We start from the raw sequence: 12286 nt of genomic DNA on the forward strand, positions 1-12286 counted from the left end.
ATGATGGAATTGTCTGTAGAAAATGCTTCTCTCCCAGAATCTTCTAGGTCTTCCAGTCCTAAGAGACCCCATATGCCAAAGGAAATGATTGGTATGTATGAGACTAAACTTGATGTTTTGGATTGGTTAGCAATGTTTGAATATAATCATGGGATTCATGGTATCTCAGGGAATCAGTTGATTCCTTGGCTTTTCTCTAGGCTTCCCCCTGTTGCAAGTGATGCTGTAATGGAGTTGGGGGAGAAGGATAAGCAGGATTATGATTGTGTGAAGCTAGCTTTGATAGCTAGATTTGGGAAGACCCCTTCCCAGTGCCCTAAGAGGTTTAGGACCTTCAAAAAGCATGATGGTACCTCTTGGGCTACCTGGGTGTGTGACTGTTTGAAAAACAAGTGAACACATATGAAGGTTTGAGGAATCTTGTTATGTTGGAGTCAATTTATGATGCCTGCTCTCCTGATCTTAGACAGCACTTGACTGATTGAAAGGAGAACGATCCAAAGAAGTTAGCTAAGGCTGCTGACTTCTGGGATGCCAACAGTGCTACTCACAAGGATTCTGGGGCAACTCAGAAGAAGGATGCGGGTAAGCAGCCAAAGAAAGATAACAAGGAGAATTATAATACCTCCCATCCAAAGGTTGGCCCCAACCTAACCAGGGTAAGCCACAAGGGAAACCAAATCAGGCTAGTGTACCATCTGGTGCTAAACCAGGTGGAGGTCAGAGTAAGCCTCAATTCAATAGGACATTTGGTAAATGTTTTGTTTGTGGAGCTACTGACCATGTGAAAGGGGATCACAGATGTATGGGTAAACCTTCAGGGGTCTCCTTAGTCTTCTCCCAGGTGGAAGAAGTACCTATGGCAAGTTGAAACTTTCAGTTACTGGCTAATGAACCCATGAGAGTCTCAGCTAGTGTTTCTTTAGTGTCCTTGAGCCTTTGGGAACAACAGAATTTAGATGTCTATAACTCAATCCTAGATAATACTAAAGAGTATTATAAAGATAGTGTTCTTGTGAATGGTTAGGAGACCCCTGCCATCAGAGGCACTGGATCTAGCATAACTGTGGTTGATGAATGTTTTTTCAAGGTAGAGGATCTTGCTGTCATGATCTCTGCTTCCAAAAGGTCAGGGTTTTCCCAACTCCCTTGGAAGCAGATCCATAACCCAGGTTCCGAGTGCCAACCAGTCCCAATTGGGGCCTTTTGGACCCAGTCCTGGCGCCAGTGGCACCAGGCTCATAAATATGCCCAGTCCCAGCGCTGGAAGCGCCGGGCTCATAATGCTTGGGTGGACTTACCTGCAGCAGACCATGCTGCTTACTTGCCTGCCAGTTGAGCCTCTGGTCCTCTTCTGTTTGGAACTACTTTTCCTGTTGGGTGGGGCTGGAGCCACTCCCTAGATTTAGAACACTGGAACTCTTCTGGAAGGCAGGAACTCTTTTCTTACCAGGAACTCTTTTCTTACTTAGGCGTGGCTGTGGAAGGAGACACCTAAGCACTACAGGAGGCTATTTAAACCACACCCGGTGGATGAATCTTGCTTTGCGTTATTCTGCATCCTCTGCAGCAGGACGCTCATCGTGTCTTCTGCATCCAGTCCTGGGCCTAAGGAAAAAGGCTTACCATCCTGAATCCAGTCTTCAGCAACACCTATAAAGACAAGAAAGAACAGGTTAGCATTCCGGCATCTGAAAGGCAAAGGCTTACCATCCTGAATCCAATCTTCAGCAACACCTATAAAGACAAGAAAGAACAGGTTAGCATTCCGGCATCGGAAAGGCAAAGGCTTACCTACTCTTCGTGCGCTCCGGAGGTCTTCATACTGCATTCCGGCATCTGAAAGACAAAAGCTTACCAACTATTCGCACGCTCCGGAGGCCTTCGGCGCTGCATCCGCATCTGAAAGACAAAACAAGGTGCGTTTAAAGACATTGGGGAACTTTAATACTCACGTGCCATTACTCCTTTCCACATCTAATCCAGTGGGTATTCCGGCACCCTGCAGCCGCTCCGAACTCGTACCTGCAAAATAAAAAGACAGTTAGAGCGCATCGTGAAGCAGGCAACAAGCGCTTACTCACGTGCTTCCAGGCGCTTCTATTCATCACACGGGCTCCATCTTCAACTCACTTCAGCCCGTCATCCGCCATCGCCGGAACCCTGCAAAACAAGAGACATCATTACTAAAGACTTTAAAAAGACATTTGAATGACTCGAAACTTACCGTTCGTGCAGTAAACGACGGACAGCAGTCCTCTGAAGTCAAGAGGCCTGCGCTACCTATCCAGTGAAGAAATTGGCTACAGCACCCTGCCCCGAGGCAGATGGAGAGCTCGGCATTCACTTACCTAAGGTGAGAGCGTTAACCTTTGGGGTCTACAGGAGAGGAGAAGAGGAAAGAGATAGGGACACCCCAATAACCCCAGTTCATTAACCCCATATTTTCTATCTGCAGACATCTTACTCTACACGTCAGGCATACAGTGCACAGAGGTCCAGCCCAAAGAGCCAACCGGGTGCTACACGTCACCTTTGAAGATACGGTAGTCGCCCAGTCAAGACCGGCGCCTCTGCGAGAATCAGGTGAGCGTTACAGAACGCAAAGCCTACCGCAAAACTCTCGCCCAGGCGCTATGGAAACCTCGGATACTGACCCCCTAGCCCGGTTACTTGGGGAACTAAGGGCAGAAGTGCATGCAACTCGTCAGGAAACGAATGCTCTAAGAAGGGAACTAATTATTTCCAAGGAGAGAACAGACAATCTTGCTAGACAAGTGCTACAGTCACAAGCCGGACAGACCCCGTTACCCGCATCAGGGGCAAATCTTCCTTCAACATCCTCTATGAATCCAGTGCAGATCAACCTACCTGGGAATGTACCTCTGGCTCCGCCCAAGCGATTTTCTGGTGACCCAAAGAGGTTTGCAGTATTTATCAATCAGTGCCGGTTGCACTTCTTATGCCGGCCAGCAGCCTTTCCAACTGATCAAGCTAAAGTAGCTTTTGTACTTTCGTACCTTAGTGGCAATGCGGCAGACTGGTCGATCCCTCTAGTTCATCAAGATGATCCGGTTCTCCATGATTTTCAAGCCTTTCAGCTTAGTATGGAAAAACTGTTCGCAAGACATTCACAGGGACAGGCCTTGGACAATGAGCTTCTTTCGTTGCGACAGGGTAATCAAGACCTTTTGGCTTATATTGCATCTTTCAATAGACTAATAGTGGAAACTCAATGGCCTGAGGACAAAAAAATTACGCTGTTTTATAGAGGTCTACGTGGAGAGCTGAAAGACGTTTTAGCCCAAGTAGTGAATCCCCCACAAGACTGTTCGGATTACATAGACTTGGTCGTTCAAATAGATCACAGGCTGCAGAACAGGAAGGCCGATCGTTCCAAGTTTGATGCTCGAGTATTTTCCAAACCGCCAACTCCTTCCAAAGGAGTAGACTCCGGGGAATCCATGCAAATAGGGGGTCTGAAAGGTCCTCTAACACAACGGGAGCGGGAAAGGAGGAAACAGTTGCAATTATGCCTATATTGCGGAAACTCAGGGCACTTTCTTCGAGACTGTCCGGTGAAACCTGCCAAGAAGGCAGTAGGAGTTGCAGTTACCAAAGTTAAAAACTCTGAGCAGGGAAACGACCTCGCCCGACAAGAATAGAGGTCCTCTTGCCGAGCGTAAAAACCAGTTCCGTGACCTTGCATTTCGTGATACCTATGGTCCTCATTAGCCCTGATAATCCGGATCGATTACATGCAATTGAAGCTTACGTCGACAGCGGTGCCATCGGCAATTATGTGGATCATGAAATGGTTTTGAGGATGAATCTAACTCTTTGTCCCAAGGCTGTAAAGGACGTCATTACTACGGTGGATGGTACGGAGATAGCCTCCGGGCCAGTAACGCATACCACTCAAGAAGTGACGCTAGTAAGTCAAGATGGACACCATGAGAAGATCGTGTTCGATGTGATCAATGCCCCTCAGTTTCAGATTATTCTAGGAATACCTTGGTTAGAGAAACACAATCCTCTGATCGATTGGCGGGCAAGAACGGTCCAGTTTCCAGAATGTGTCTCTACTTGTCACCCTCCACCTGGTGTTGCACTGGCCGCAATTTCTTCAGAGACTCCCCAGTTACCTCCCGAATACCTAGAATACCAAGATGTTTTCCGGAAGGATCAGGCTAACTCTCTACCTCCTCATAGGTCTTATGACTGCCAGATAGACATGATACCTGGATCTACTCCTCCTTGTAGTAGAATTTATGCCCTCACCGAGCCTGAGAACCTTCACCTTCGACAATACCTGGATCAATACCTGGCAAATGGGTTTATTCGTCCTTCCAAGTCCCCTGCTTCTTCAGCTTTGTTCTTCGTTCCAAAAAAGGAAGGAGACCTTAGAACTTGTATCGATTATCGCTCCCTGAACCAGATCACCGTTAAGAATAGATATCCGTTACCTTTGATCCCTGAACTCCTGGACCAAGTCAGAAAAGCATGCATATATACAAAGCTGGATCTTAGAGGAGCTTACCACTTGGTACGAGTAAAAGAGGGCGATGAATGGAAGACGGCCTTCCGCACCAAGTATGGGCTATTTGAATATCAGGTCATGCCCTTCGGACTTTGCAATGCCCCGGCCGCCTTTCAATATTTTATGAACGATGTCCTCAGAGAGCTCATAGATGTATGTGTTGTTGTTTACATTGACGACATCCTCGTTTATTCTTCATCGGAATCTGAACATCGGAAACACGTGAAAATGGTCCTCGAAAGATTGCGTCAACACAAACTTTTCGCTAAGTTGGAAAAATGTGTTTTCAACGTGACTGAAGTTGAATTCTTGGGATTCATATTATCACCTGGCGGGGTGCGTATGGATTCAAAGAAGGTCGATGCAGTTCTCAAATGGCCATCACCATCCTCCGTAAAAGGTGTGCAAAGCATGTTAGGCTTCACTAACTTTTACCGCAGGTTTATCCCCGAGTTCTCTCGAATAGTCCAGCCCATCACTGCCTTGTTAAAGAAAAACAAACGTTTTGAATGGTCTACCGAGGCGGAACAAGCTTTCCAGGATTTGAAGACTAAATTTATCTCTGCACCAATCTTAAAACACCCTCGCCCCGAACTCCCCTACATCGTGGAAACTGATGCTTCAAGCCTTGCCATGGGGGCAGTTCTATCACAAAAGGACCCGGTAACCAATCAGTTGCATCCCGTGGCATTTTGGTCCCGCAAATTCTCACCTCCTGAAGTCAATTACACGATTACTGACAAGGAACTTCTGGCTATCAAGTCTGCCTTTAAGGCTTGGCGGCATTATCTGCTGGGGGCCCGACACACCGTTACTGTGATTACGGATCACCGAAACCTGCAATATTTGAAAACCGCAAAAGCCCAATCCTCTAGACAACTCCGTTGGGCATTATTCTTTGCCGAGTTTGACTTCATAATTACCTATCGACCAGGTACAAAGAACGGTAAAGCCGATGCCCTTTCTCGGATGGGAGTGGAAGAACACTTGATCAACCCTAAACCTGTACCAATCATTCCCGAACAAAGAATTCTGGGTGTAATCGCCACAGAATCCATAGAGGAAGTTAAGGATAAAGCCAGGCAACTTGTAACTCCAGCAGATATACAGAATTGGCATCTGCAGGGAAAGGACTTTGCAGTAAAGGACAACTTATTGTATTTCCAAGAACGATTATACCTACCCAGCACAGATTTACAGAAAAAAGTAATCTCTTGTTATCACGACTCTTTAATGGAAGGTCATCCCGGTATAGCCAAGACCTCAGAAAAGATCAAGCGCTACTTCTGGTGGCCGTCTTGGAAAAAAGATATCAGAGACTTTATAATGTCCTGTGGAGTATGCGCCCAAAACAAGAGTCAAAAGGAAAGACCAGCAGGCCTCTTACGCCCTATTGACATCCCACCTCGCCCATGGCATACGCTTTCTATGGACTTCATCACCAATCTACCTCCATGCTCCGGATACAATACGATTCTAGTAATCGTGGACTTATTCTCCAAGATGGCGCATTTCATTCCGCTCAAAGGCTTGCCAACAGCAGCAACTCTGGCCCGAGAATTTCTCGAAAACATCGTCCGACTGCACGGTTTTCCTTCGGTTCTAATTTCGGATCGAGGTAGTGAATTTATTTCTCATTTTTGGCGAAGTTGCTGTCGGTCGGCTCAAATTGATGTGAGACTATCGACCAGTCACCACCCTCAGACCGACGGACAAACCGAGAGGACCAATCAAACTCTGGAACAGTATTTACGCTGCATGCTGCAACAAACTGAAAAAACTTGGAAAGATATCCTTTGGATAGCCGAGTATGCCTACAATAACTCTGTCCACTCGGGAACCGGGAAAACCCTGTTTTTTCTTTTGTACGGCAGTCACCCTCGAACCTCAGAGTTGGATCCCCTCCAAGATCTTGAAACACCAGCAGTAGACTACCTGCACTCTACAATCACCGAAGCCTTTAAGGAAGCTGTTTCTCACCTTCAAAGGGCTAAAGAACAATACAAGAAAGGAGCAGATCAACATCGGAAGGAAGCCCCTCACTATCAAGTAGGGGATCAAGTCTGGTTATCCACCAAATATCTATCTCTAAAAGGGCCACGCACATTCAACCCAAGATACCTTGGTCCCTATTCCATCACTACCATAGTAAACCCAGTAGCGGTCAAGTTGGACTTGCCCCCGCACATGAAGATACATCCGGTCTTCCACGTCTCTCTATTAAAACCCGTGCAACCTCAAACCCGTCTAACCAAATCTCCAAAACCTATCCTAGTGGATGGAGAACTCGAGTTTGAAGTCAAAAGCATTCTGGACTCCAAGATCTCCAAATCTAAACTATTCTACCTAATTGACTGGAAAGGCTACGGCCCCCAAGAGAGATCCTGGGAACCTGCTGAATATGTCCACGCTCCTCGCCTAATCAAAAGATTTCACCGAACATTTCCTGACAAGCCAAAACCCCCGGAGAAGCCCGGTTTGGGAGGGGCCTTGAGGGGGGGTACTGTCATGATCTCTGCTTCCAAAAGGTCAGGGTTTTCCCAACTCCCTTGGAAGCAGATCCATAACCCAGGTTCCGAGTGCCAACCAGTCCCAATTGGGGCCTTTTGGACCCAGTCCTGGCGCCAGTGGCACCAGGCTCATAAATATGCCCAGTCCCAGCGCTGGAAGCGCCGGGCTCATAATGCTTGGGTGGACTTACCTGCAGCAGACCATGCTGCTTACTTGCCTGCCAGTTGAGCCTCTGATCCTCTTCTGTTTGGAACTACTTTTCCTGTTGGGTGGGGCTGGAGCCACTCCCTAGATTTAGAACACTGGAACTCTTCTGGAAGGCAGGAACTCTTTTCTTACCAGGAACTCTTTTCTTACTTAGGCGTGGCTGTGGAAGGAGACACCTAAGCACTACAGGAGGCTATTTAAACCACACCCGGTGGATGAATCTTGCTTTGCGTTATTCTGCACCCTCTGCAGCAGGACGCTCATCGTGTCTTCTGCATCCAGTCCTGGGCCTAAGGAAAAAGGCTTACCATCCTGAATCCAGTCTTCAGCAACACCTATAAAGACAAGAAAGAACAGGTTAGCATTCCGGCATCTGAAAGGCAAAGGCTTACCATCCTGAATCCAGTCTTCAGCAACACCTATAAAGACAAGAAAGAACAGGTTAGCATTCCGGCATCGGAAAGGCAAAGGCTTACCTACTCTTCGTGCGCTCCGGAGGTCTTCATACTGCATTCCGGCATCTGAAAGACAAAAGTTTACCAACTATTCGCACGCTCCGGAGGCCTTCGGCGCTGCATCCGCATCTGAAAGACAAAACAAGGTGCCTTTAAAGACATTGGGGAACTTTAATACTCACGTGCCATTACTCCTTTCCACATCTAATCCAGTGGGTATTCCGGCACCCTGCAGCCGCTCCGAACTCGTACCTGCAAAATAAAAAGACAGTTAGAGCGCATCGTGAAGCAGGCAACAAGCGCTTACTCACGTGCTTCCAGGCGCTTCTATTCATCACACGGGCTCCATCTTCAACTCACTTCAGCCCGTCATCCGCCATCGCCGGAACCCTCCAAAACAAGAGACATCATTACTAAAGACTTTAAAAAGACATTTGAATGACTCGAAACTTACCGTTCGTGCAGTAAACGACGGACAGCAGTCCTCTGAAGTCAAGAGGCCTGCGCTACCTATCCAGTGAAGAAATTGGCTACAGCACCCTGCCCCGAGGCAGATGGAGAGCTCGGCATTCACTTACCTAAGGTGAGAGCGTTAACCTTTGGGGTCTACAGGAGAGGAGAAGAGGAAAGAGATAGGGACACCCCAATAACCCCAGTTCATTAACCCCATATTTTCTATCTGCAGACATCTTACTCTACACGTCAGGCATACAGTGCACAGAGGTCCAGCCCAAAGAGCCAACCGGGTGCTACACATCACCTTTGAAGATACGGTAGTCACCCAGTCAAGACCGGCGCCTCTGCGAGAATCAGGTGAGCGTTACACTTGCTAAGGCACCCGAATACCTAACCAAGTTAGCTGGAGGCGTTGTGCAAATGGTTCCCCAGTTACCAGCTCTCATCCAGTGCAATGACATGACTGTCAGAATACCTGTTAGTGTGCAGAGGGAAATACCTGGGAGAGTTCTGTTGGGTAATGACCTGAAAACTCTTGGAGTTGTGTCTAGTACCCCCAGACCTCTCAGTAAAAGGAAGCAGGAGCTCACAATGCCTGCAAAGGAGAGAACCTTGAGAGGCTCTCCTGGGGACTTGATAGAAGAAGCTATCACCCCCAGTCCACAGGATTTACGTACTGCTATTGCAAGACAACAAGAGACAAAGGGTAAACCCAAGTCTGCCAGCAAGAAAACAGCAAGCACCCCTGTGCCCACAAGGACATCACAGAGACTGTCCAAAGTCACATCTGTGACTCCTCCACCAGCTGAGGCTGAGTGTGAGGTCCAACCCTGTATGGTTCCACCAGATACTGAGGAATCAGATGTGGAAGAAGCTCTTAGTCTGGTTGGAGATTTTGACCCTGTTGAACATCCTCAGCTGCAGTCTTTACTGGCAGAAGGTGGACCCAACAGGGCAGGCTTCTGCAGAGGACAAAGAGAGTGTCCTACTCTTGAAGGTCTTCGCCTATAGGCAGCTTCTCGGCTCGATGGGAAAGAGCCTAGGAAGTATAGGTTGCACTGGGAAGATGGCCTCTTCTACATTGAGCCGACTGAGTCAACCCCTGGAGACTGCAAAAGACTTGTAGTACCTCTAGTGAACCGACTCCAGTTCCTGCAATTAGCCGATGAGATACCTTTGGATGGTCACTATAGTTTTAAGAAGACCAGGGAAAGGCTCTCACTTTACTTTTACTGGCCTAAGATGGGTTCAGAAGCAGACACATTTTGTAGGAGCGTTCAATAGGACATTTGGTAAATGTTTTGTTTGTGGAGCTACTGACTATGTGAAAGGGGATCCCAGATGTAAGGGTAAACCTTCAGGGGTCCACACTGCCTCCTTAGCCTTCTCCCAGGTGGTAGAAATACCTATGGCAAGTGGAAAATTTCAGTTACTGGCTGATGAACCCATAAGAGTCTCAGCTAGTGTTTCTTTAGCGTCCTTGGGTCTTTGGGAACAACAGAATTTAGATGTCTATAACTCAATCCCAGATAATACTAAAGAGCATTATAAAGATAGCGTTCTTGTGAATGGGTAGGAGACCCCTGCCATCAGAGACATTGGATCCAGCATAACTGTGGTTGATGAATGTTTTTTCAAGGTGGAGGATGTTGCTAAGGCACCCGAATACCTAACCAAGTTAGCTGGAGGCCCTGTGCAAATGGTTCCCCAGTTACCAGCTCTCATCCAGTGCAATGACATGACTGTCAGAATACCTGTTAGTGTGCAGAGTGAAATACCTGGGAGAGTTCTGTTGGGTAATGACCTGAAAACTCTTGGAGTTGTGTCTAGTACCCCCAGACCTTCCAGTAAAAGGAAGCATGAGCTCACAAGGCCTGCAAGGGAGAGAACCTTGAGAGGCTCTCCTGGGGACTTGATAGAAGAAGCTATCACCCCCCAGTCAACAGGACCTACTTACTGCTATTGCAAGACAAAAAGAGACAAAGGGGAAACCCAAGTCTGCCAGCAAAAAAACAGCAAGCACCCCTGTGCCCACAAGGACATGACGAGAGTGTCCAAAGTCACATCTGTGACTCCTCCACCAGCTGAAGCTGAGTGTGAGGTCCAACCCTGTGTGGTTAAACCAGATATTGAGGAATCAGATCTGGAAGAAGCTCTTACTCTGGTTGGAGATCTTGACCCTGTTGAACAACCTGAGCTGCAGTCTTTACTGGCAGAAGGTGGACCCAACAGGGTAGGCTTCAGCAAAGGACAAAGAGAGTGTCCTACTCTTGAAGGTCTTCGCCTGTAGGCAGCTTCTCAGCTCGATGGGAAAGAGCCTGGGGCTCTGGGAAGGGTTGCACTGGGAAGATGGCCTCTTCTACAGTGAGCCGACTGAGTGAACCCCTGGAGACTGCAAAAGACTTGTAGTACCTCTAGTGAACAGACTCCAGTTCCTGCAATTAGCCAATGAGATACCTTTGGATGGTCACTTAAGTTTTAAGAAGACCAAGGAAAGGCTCACACTTTACTTCTACTGGCCTAAGATGGGTTCAGAAGCAGACACATTTTGTAGGAGCAGTCAATAGGACATTTGGTAAATGTTTTGTTTGTGGAGCTACTGACTATGTGAAAGGGGATCCCAGATGTAAGGGTAAACCTTCAGGGGTCCACACTGTCTCCTTAGCCTTCTCCCAGGTGGTAGAAATACCTATGGCAAGTGGAAAATTTCAGTTACTGGCTGATGAACCCATGAGAGTCTCAGCTAGTGTTTCTTTAGCGTCCTTGGGTCTTTGGGAGCAACAGAATTTAGATGTCTATAACTCAATCCCAGATAATACTAAAGAGCATTATAAAGATAGCGTTCTTGTGAATGGGTAGGAGACCCCTGCCATCAGAGACATTGGATCCAGCATAACTGTGGTTGATGAATGTTTTTTCAAGGTAGAGGATGTTGCTAAGGCACCCGAATACCTAACCAAGTTAGCTGGAGGCCCTGTGCAAATGGTTCCCCAGTTACCAGCTCTCATCCAGTGCAATGACATGACTGTCAGAATACCTGTTAGTGTGCAGAGTGAAATACCTGGGAGAGTTCTGTTGGGTAATGACCTGAAAACTCTTGGAGTTGTGTCTAGTACCGCCAGACCTTCCAGTAAAAGGAAGCAGGAGCTCACAAGGCCTGCAAGGGAGAGAACCTTGAGAGGCTCTCCTGGGGACTTGATAGAAGAAGCTATCACCCCCAGTCAACAGGACTTACTTACTGCTATTGCAAGACAAAAAGAGACAAAGGGGAAACCCAAGTCTGCCAGCAAGAAAACAGCAAGCACCCCTGTGCCCACAAGGACATGACGAGAGTGTCCAAAGTCACATCTGTGACTCCTCCACCAGCTGAGGCTGAGTGTGAGGTCCAACCCTGTGTGGTTAAACCAGATACTGAGGAATCAGATCTGGAAGAAGCTCTTACTCTGGTTGGAGATCTTGACCCTGTTGAACATCCTGAGCTGCAGTCTTTACTGGCAGAAGGTGGACCCAAAAGGGTAGGCTTCAGCAAAGGACAAAGAGTGTGTCCTACTCTTGAAGGTCTTTGCCTGTAGGCAGCTTCTCAGCTCGATGGGAAAGAGCCTGGGGCTCTGGGAAGGGTTGCACTGGGAAGATGGCCTCTTCTACAGTGAGCCAACTGAGTGAACCCCTGGAGACTGCAAAAGACTTGTAGTACCTCTAGTGAACCGACTCCAGTTCCTGCAATTAGCCGATGAGATACCTTTGGGTGTCACTTAAGTTTTAAGAAGACCAAGGAAAGGGTCTCACTTTACTTCTACTGGCCTAAGATGGGTTCAGAAGTAGACAAATTCTGTAGGAGCTGTCACACTTGCCAAACCTCTGGCAAGAGTGGAGCCAAGAATGTGGCACCCTTGGTGCCTCACCCAGTAGTGGGAGTTCCTTTTGAGAGGGTAGGGATTGACATTGTTGGTCCTCTTGATCCCCCCACATCTTCAGGTAACATGTTTATCCTGGTGGAAGTAGACCATGCTACTAGGTATCCTGAAGCAATACCTATGAGAACTGTTACAGCTCAGGCTGTGGCTAAGGCCCTACTTGGTATTTTTACCAGAGTAGGTTATCCTAAGGAAGTGATATC

Source organism: Ambystoma mexicanum, chromosome 8 (assembly GCF_040938575.1).
Source record: "Ambystoma mexicanum isolate Mex_15411 chromosome 8, UKY_AmexF1_1, whole genome shotgun sequence".
Lineage (NCBI taxonomy): Eukaryota > Metazoa > Chordata > Amphibia > Caudata > Ambystomatidae > Ambystoma > Ambystoma mexicanum.